At 34.0% G+C, this 8,968-nt stretch overlaps 1 pseudogene across 1 annotated transcript; it reads right to left on the bottom strand.

Moving 5' to 3' along the window:
• Positions 1-504: 504 nt before the first annotated feature.
• LOC109801385 (2-alkenal reductase (NADP(+)-dependent)-like) lies at positions 505-7,699 on the bottom strand (annotated as a pseudogene). The gene is made up of 5 exons (XR_014432567.1): positions 7,394-7,699; positions 6,714-6,891; positions 6,461-6,630; positions 1,464-1,546; positions 505-1,080 (listed from the first exon to the last, which is right to left on the bottom strand). The product of XR_014432567.1 is annotated as a 2-alkenal reductase (NADP(+)-dependent)-like (transcript).
• Between the last annotated feature and the right edge of the window lie 1,269 nt (positions 7,700-8,968).

Here is an 8,968-nt window from a genome sequence, read left to right as displayed (position 1 = left end):
GCGATTCTTTGTATGATAAAATATTGAACAACAAGAGTTTAACTAAATTAATTATGCGGAAGTTGGTTATTATGATGAATATCTTATGATATATATCAATTTTCATTCCGATAAATAAAAATATAATATATTAAACAATTTCTTGTACTTTTCTTCATATCTTATTACCTTGTAAGTAAACATGTCTAAATTATTTATTGAAATCAAAATTTAAATAAAGTTTGTTTTGAAAAATAGTTTAATTAAGTATTTATTTAATGCAGTAAATTCCTATAATGTAAGTATTAATTTTATAAATTTGACTATAAAATTTATCAATTAGAATAAATTAAAAAGAATCTATTTTTGAAATGAGATAAAAAGAACTCACAAAAATCATATGTTATTTATAAGCCTCAAAAATTTGTTTTTCAAAGACATATTTAACTTACCAACAAATCGTTACTCTGATTATAATCAAACTTAATTTCCTTATCACTTCAAATCTTGTAAATAAAAAAAAAATGATTGAGAATAAAAACTTTATTAAAAGTGACCAACCATATTTTTTTATATATAGAAATAATGGTTACTTAATTTAGAAATTAAAAAAAAAAAAACTCAATGCTAGAAAAGAAAAAAAAAATCTTCTGTGATGAAGGGATTAGTGTGTAGTGACAGCCAACAGTAGCAAACATATAATTATTGATGAACATGAACTTTTCCTAAATAACTACTTTAACCACTTGTTTTCCGAAGTTACTGCCGCTGAAAAGCCCAACAAGAGCTGCAGGTCCTTTCTCAAGCCCTTGAACCACGTCTTCAACATACACAATTTTCTTTTCTCTAATGTAAGGCAACACAGTTTCCATCAACTTTGGATAGAGATGGTGGTGATCTCGATGTGTGAAACCTTTTATGCTTAGTCTCTTCCATACAATGTGCATCAAATTACTTAGCACTTCTAGCTCAGGAACATTGTACTGTGAAATCATTCCACTAATGGTGATACAACCATGGACTTTCATGTTCAGCATCACAGCATCAAGCATTTTGCCCCCAACTTGATCAAAATATAGGTCAATGCCATCAGGGAAGTGCCTAATAATAACACACCAAATTAATACCAGTGCAGTAACCACTTACTCAGTACTTTTGTTTTTCTGTTTTGAAAAGTTTGTATTGGAAATAGTGAAAATAAAAAATAAAAACAGAATACAAGCTTAAGAAAATACTAGGAAACAAAGTAAAATAAGGTGGCTTTTTGGTTAACAAAAAAATGGAAACAGAAAATGTTTTTTTCAAAGTAAACAGACCCTGGAATATACTTTTTGTATCCATGAAAATTGAAACACGATTTAAAGAAGATTTACTATAATTCAATACGCTACTCAACCAACTGAACTAGATCTCTTGCTACAGACTCAAGTTTACTATCTTTTAAGATGATGGATAATAACTAGCTGCATTTTGTTTGTGCTGACCTTTTCAAAGCAGCATCCAAGTCAGGCTCTTCCTTGTAATTGAAGGCATCATCAAACCCAAGTTTATTTTTGAGCAAATCAACCTAGATTGAAATGATGATCAATTCTTTCAATGTAAGGAAATAGAGGATTTATTCAGTAGACAAATTAAGAGCAATACTTACTCAGTCTAAGATGAATAATATAAAAGAAAATACATGACTGCAGAAGATGTGATGTTCAGAATATATTAACAAATACTATGTTAGATATTTGATTTTGTCTTGCACACGTAGCAGTTTTATTTAGTTTTATTTTAGTTTTATTTACTTTTCTTATTGTTTTGAATTAGTTCTAGACTTTAGGAGAAAGTAACCACTTAGTCCTAGTGACCCTAGACTTTAGGAGAAAGTAACCACGTTACTTTAGTTAGTTTCTTTTTTTTCTACAAGGCATTATAAATGTATTGGCAGTCAGAATAGTTGAATTGAATTCCCATTATTTTCACTCCAGAGTTAATATATTCATCTTAATACTTTGTTTCTTCTCTGTTTTTGTTGCTGCACTTGTCTCTCAAAACCAACAACTGGTATCTAGAGCCCCATTCTTACGGACCTGTGAGCCCTATTCTTACAGACCTGCGAACCATTTTTCGTGCTGACTTGTGAAAATAGAAGCCGAATCAAATTTCTCTCAAATTGCACCTCCGATCTTCAACGAAGAAAATTATGATCTTTGGGCTGTCAAAATGGAGGCTTACCTAGAGGCTTTGGATCTTTGGGAAGCTATAGAAGAGGATTACGAAGTTCTTCCGCTGCCGGATAATCCCACCGTTGCCCAGATCAGAAGCCACAAGGAGAGAAAAATACGAAAGGCAAAAGCAAAGTCATGCCTTTTTGCGGGTGTTTCTCAAACAATCTTTACAAGAGTCATGGCTCTCAAAACGGCAAAATCCATATGGGATTATTTGAAGGAGGAGTATGCTGGAGATGAAAGAATTCGAAGCATGCAGGTACTTAATTTAATGCGGGAATTTGAGTTGCAAAGGATGAAAGAATCCGAGACAATCAAGGAATACTCTGACAAATTGTTAGGTATTGCCAACAAGGTGAGGTTGCTGGGCAGCGATTTTGCAGATTCCAGAATTGTCGAGAAAATTCTGGTGACGGTGCCGGAGAGGTACGAAGCATCTAAAGCTTCGTTGGAGAACACAAAGAATTTGTCTAAAATCACTTTGGCTGAAGTGTTACATGCCTTGCAAGCCCAAGAGTAGCGAAGACTGATGAGACAAAATCATGTTGTAGAAGGTGCTTTGCCGGCCAAGCATCATGAAGTTGAGCAGAGCAAAAAGAAACATTTCAAGAAGAATCAAGCATCAAGCAATCAAAGTCCAACAAGCAACCAAATGAAAGGCAAAGGAGGTAAGAAAAACTATCCACCTTGACAACACTGTGGCAGAAAAGGTCATCCACCTTTCAAATGCTGGAGACGACCTGAAGCAAAATGCAGCAAATGCAACCAGATGGGGCATGAAGCTATAATTTGCAAAAACAAAAATTGTCATGATGAAGGAGCTCAAATTGCTGATCAGGAGGAGGAGGACCGACTGTTTGTGGCTACTTGTTTCCTGAGTAGTGAATCAAATGAAAGTTGGCTAATTGATAGTGGGTGTACCAACCACATGACCTTTGACGAGGCACTCTTTAAAGATTTGAGGCCAACCAATATCACTAAAGTCAGAATAGGAAATGGTGATTATATCACAGTCAAAGGAAAGGGGACAGTTGCAATCACAAGTTGTGTAGGCACAAAATTCATTCCTGATGTTCTTCTTGTTCCTCAACTTGACCAAAACTTGTTGAGTGTTGGTCAACTGATTGAAAGAGGATTTAAGGCTATTTTTGAAGACAAATACTGCTTGATTCAAGATGCAGCTGGACAAGATATGTTCAAGGTAAAAATGAAAGGCAAAAGCTTTGCTCTAAATCCATTGGAGGAGGAGCAAGCTGCCTTCTCACACAAGGAAAATATCACAGAAATCTGGCACAAAAGGCTTGGACATTATCATCACCAGGGGTTGTTACAGTTGAGTGAAAAAGGATTGGCACGTGATGTTCCTGAGCTTCAGGATCGAATTTCAAATGGCAAAGCTTGTCAATTTGGCAAGCAAAATAGAAAGTCTTTCTCAAGGACAACATGGAGAGCTTCAAAGAAGCTGCAATTAATTCACACGGATGTTGCTGGACCTCAAAGAACACCTTCTTTGAAAGGTAACCTTTATTATATTCTCTTTATTGATGACTTTACCAGAATGTGTTGGATTTTTTTCTTCAAGAATAAATCAGAGGTGGCTGAAATTTTCTGGAAGTTCAAAGCCAAGGTTGAGAATGAAACTGGTTCCAAAATTCAGATTCTGAGGTCAGACAATGGCACTGAGTACACATCTGAAAAATTCAATCAATTTTGTGTGAATTCTGGCATTGAACATCAGCTGACTACTCCTTATACCCCACAATAAAATGGGGTTAGCGAGAGGAGAAATCGATATATCTTGGAAATGACAAGATGCATGTTGTATGAGAAGAACTTGCCAAAGGAATATTGGGCAGAGGCAGCAAGTACAGCTGTTTTTCTTCAGAATAGACTTCCCACCAAAGCACTTAACGATCAAACACCATTTGAGGTCTGGTATGGTTACAAACCATCTCTTAAATTTCTCAAAATATTTGGTTGTTTGTGCTTTACTCATGTTCCACAGAGCAAGCGAGATAAGCTAGACAAGAGAGCTTCACCAGGTATCTTCATAGGCTACATCACTGTCAGCAAAGCCTATAAAATATTTCAGCCACAAACAGGGAAGATAGTTATCAGCAGGGATGTTCACCTTGTGGAAGATGAAGAATGGAATTGGGATGATAAAGGGAAGACAGATATGACCTCTCCAAATGAGAAGCTCAAGACTCCATTCTCAACCACATAGAATGAAGATGAAAACTGGCAAAATGAATTGGTGGATGATGTTCCAACACGAGGTACCAGATTACTCTCTGAAATTTATGAAAGATGCAACATTTCTGTATGTGAACCTGCAGATTATGAAGAAGCAAAGAAAAATCCAAATTGGGTAGCTGCAATGAAAGAGGAGTTATCAATGATCGAGAAAAACCAAACTTGGATTCTTGTGGAAAAACCTCAAGGCAGAAAAGTAATTGGGGTCAAGTGGGTATATAGAACTAAGCTAAATGCTAACGGTTCTATCAACAAACACAAGGCAAGACTCGTGGTGAAAGGTTATGCCCAGATTTTTGGTGTAGACTACTCAGATACATTTGCACCAGTTGCTCGATTGGAAACCATAAGGTTGTTACTTGCTATAGCTGCCCAAAAGAATTGGAAGGTTTATCAACTTGATGTTAAATCAGCCTTTTTAAATGGTTTCTTACAAGAAGAAATCTATGTTGAACAACCCCAAGGCTTTGTGAAGGAAGGAGAAGAAGACAAGGTTTACTTACTCAAAAAGGCTCTTTATGGGCTAAAACAAGCCCCACGATCCTGGTATAGCAGAATTGATGATCATTTGCTGAACTTGGGATTTGTCAAAAGCTTAGCTGAATCAACATTGTATGTTAAGCATAATAGAGCTAATATTCTTATCATCTCACTCTATGTCGATGACCTTCTTGTAACAGGAAGCGACACAAGACTTGTAGAGAAGCTTAAGAAAGAAATGATGGATGTATTTGAAATGACAGACCTTGGCTAGCTTAAGAAAGAAATGATGGATGTATTTGAAATGACAGACCTTGGCTTAATGACATTTTTTCTTGGCATGGAGATCAAACAAGGAGAACATGAAGTCTTTATTTGTCAAAATAAATATGCCAAGGAGATTTTGAAGAAGTTCAGACTTGATGAATGCAAAGAAATGAGCACTCCAATGAATCAAAAGGAGAAGCTGAGCAAGGAAGATGGAACTGAGAAAATAGATCAAGCATATTTCAGAGGCATGATTGGGTGTCTGATGTACCTTACAGCAACTCGTCCTGACATTTTAAATGCTGTAAGCATTTTATCCCGATTTATGCATTGTCCAAGTGAAATGCACCTCAAGGCTGCAAAGAGGGTGATTAGATATGTCAAAGGCACTTGTAATTTTGGCATCAAATACAAATGGACTGAAGAATTCAAGTTAACAGGTTTCTCAGATAGTGATTGGGGTGGCTCAATTGATGATATGAGAAGTACTTCTGGATATTGTTTTAGCTTTGGATCAGGTGTGTTCTCTTGGAGCTCAAAGAAGCAAGCAACTGTTGCTCAATCTACAACAGAAGCAGAATTTGTTGATGCTACAGCTGCTGTTAACCAAGTCTTGTGGTTGAGGAAAATTTTAATTGATCTTAACATGGAGCAGAAGGTAAGCACGGAGGTTTTTGTTGACAACCAAGCTGCAATAGCTATTTCTCATAATCCGGTCTTTCATGGGAAGACTAAGCACTTCAACATTAAGTTGTTTTTCTTAAGGGAAGTATAGAGAGATGGAGCTGTTGACCTTGTTTATTGCAAGACAGAAGACCAAGCTGCATATTTATTCACCAAGCCACTTTCAATCAGCAAGTTTGAGTTCTTAAGAAAGAAGATTGGAGTATGCACATCCAAAATCAAGGAGGAGTGTTAGATATTTGATTTTTTCTTGCACACGTAGCAATTTTATTTAGTTTTATTTTAGTTTTATTTACTTTTCTTATTGTTTTGAATTAGTTCTAGACTTTAGGAGAAAGTAACCACTTAGTCCTAGTGACCCTAGACTTTAGGAGAAAGTAACCACGTTACTTTAGTTAGTTTCTTTTTTTTTTCTGCAAGGCATTATAAATGTATTGGCAGTCAGAATAGTTGAATTGAATTCCCATTATTTTCACTCCAGAGTTAATATATTCATCTTAATACTTTGTTTCTTCTCTCTCTCTGTGCTCTGTTTTTGTTTTTGTTGCTGCACTTGTCTCTCAAAACCAACATACTACCTTTTGTCCACTTCCAGCACTTCCTACAACATAACAACCCAACATCTTTGAAAATTGCCCAATAAGCTGACCAACAGCCCCTGAGGCAGCTGAGATGAAAACATGATCTCCTTTCTTTGGTGGAGAATTAACTTCATATAGTGCAGCATAAGCAGTAATACCTGGCATACCTATGGAACAAGTGTAGAAAAAACAAATACAATTTAAATTGGTTTCTTATAATTACAATTCATTTTGCTAAAAGCTCAATTACCAAGAATTCCAGTGTAATAGGAGAGAGGAACATCAGTGTGCTGGATTTTGAAGAGGCTTTCTGGCTTTTGGATAAGACTGTATTCTTCCCATTTTGTTGTTCCCCAAACCAAGTCACCTGCATTGAAGTTTGGATGCCCTGAATCCAAAACTTCAGCTACTCCAAACCCATTTATGGGCTGCAAGGTTAGGGGAAAAAATCAATTGTATATATTAGCACAGGCAAAAGCATAGTAAAGAATGAAAATAAAACCCCTTACTATATCTAATGTTTAATTTTCCGATTTTAAGAATCTTAAAAAAGTAGATTATGAGCCTAACACTACTTCACAAAAATGACTTGAAATGTGATGATTATTTCTCACTTATATAAGACCTGTTTAGATAGACTTCTCTAAAAACACTCTTAAGAGAGAAAAATAAGAAGGAAAATCAAAATAAACTTCTTCATAATCTAAAACTAGCATATACACAAGTTAAAAATAAGATTTGGAGAAGTTAATGCATAATAGGAGAGAGTTTCTATAAATTAGTTTATGCATAAGCTTTTAGAGAAACTTATTTCAATTTTTTCTTCTAATCTTGTTATCCTAAAGTATTTCCAAGAAGTTCAGCCAAACAAGTCATACACTATTTTGGCCTTATGTAAGAAAAATTTCAATTTAATCGATGAAAACATACATAGCCAGGGACATAATACTGGGAGACAGATCCTAGAGGGCCTCGTGCACTCCTCATTCGGAATTGCATGGTAGGATCGCATGAAAGGTACAAGTTCTTAACTAAAACTGCATTGATCCTTGAGGGACCTTGAGCTTAATGGTATTGGTTGCTATATACATGTCAGATTCTTTGGGATAACCAGTAACATAGTCCCTCAATATCACTTGTTTGTTCTTTACCTCCTCTCCCTTCTCCATCATCACTCTCTTAGTTCATTCATAATTGTTGTTTGATTTGTTTCTATTTATAGTTTTGCACTGTTGGTGATATGAGGGTGACTCATGAATCATGATTCTAGGTGCTGCTCTCTCTTGACCTTTAACCAATTTGACGTAACTGCTTACGCCAGCTACATTTATTGGTGTTCTTCTGCTCAAGTATTTGCAACAAATTAAAACCAGAAAAGGTCCGTGTGAGATTTGAGTTATGAAGGCAATTTAATTGACTTTGAGATTTGAGCTATGCTGAAAAGGTGTGTCTAGGAATGAAAAAAAAAAAATACTCTCACATAAAATCTATTACAAATAATAAATAAATAATCTATATACATATATGAGTATTCTTTTATCCATTTATGAATAGGATATGGATGAAAATTCATGCCTATAATTACTAAATAAAATTATTAAGGTATTCGCTTTTTATCTTTTATTTTTTATGTTATTTTTAATATTTCAAGAAAATTAACATTAATTGCAAGTTCAAAATTAATGTCAATTATTTATCTTTAATATTTTATATAATTAATATCAACTACAAATTTAAAGTTATTTATAATAATTTTTTATTTTATTTAAAAAATAACAAATGTTCATGAATATACACAAATATTTATAAAATTTGTGGATATTTATTTAACAGATATTCACATATGAAGTAGGTACATGAAAGAATTTTATCTTTCGGAGATGGATTTTCATATGAAAAGAGAAAAAATATTTTAGTTGTGATATTTCTATTCATTTGTTTAATACGAGATCTATCATATGAGAAATTTATAAGTGTGAATCTCACATCTGTAAATTTCTTTATTTGCAAGATCGAGTGAAAATACAATAGGAAGACATTAGCTTTTTCATTTCATTCGAATGCATGAGTTATTTTATTTCATTTCATTTAAATATGGGCTACTTCATTCAAATAAGGATGTGCTACTTCATTCTATTTGAATATGGTTTACTTTTATTCAAATAGTTGCTTGTTTGGTTTCCATTTATTCAGATATGTTTCTTTTATTATTCAAGAATAATGAATACAAATAAAAATAAAATCAAATTTTGATAAGTAACATAGAAAGGTAAAACTATAATTTCTCTTTTCATTCATACAAAACAATTTTATAATATTATTTCTTTTTTATTTCTTACCTATGCCTCTCAAGTCAAACAGCCTTATTTCTATCTATACTATTCTATTTACTCACTTATTTCACTTTTTTTCTATTTCTCTCTATATTATTCTTCATATATTTCTCTTATATCCAAATACAATGTAAGTATGTTCCGTAACATACATTGCTATCGTTGCAGCAAA

The sequence above is a fragment of the Cajanus cajan genome, chromosome 3 (assembly GCF_000230855.2).
Source record: "Cajanus cajan strain Asha chromosome 3, NIPB_CcT2T_4, whole genome shotgun sequence".
In the NCBI taxonomy this organism is placed as follows: domain Eukaryota; kingdom Viridiplantae; phylum Streptophyta; class Magnoliopsida; order Fabales; family Fabaceae; genus Cajanus; species Cajanus cajan.
This window is presented reverse-complemented; position numbering and strand designations above follow the sequence as displayed.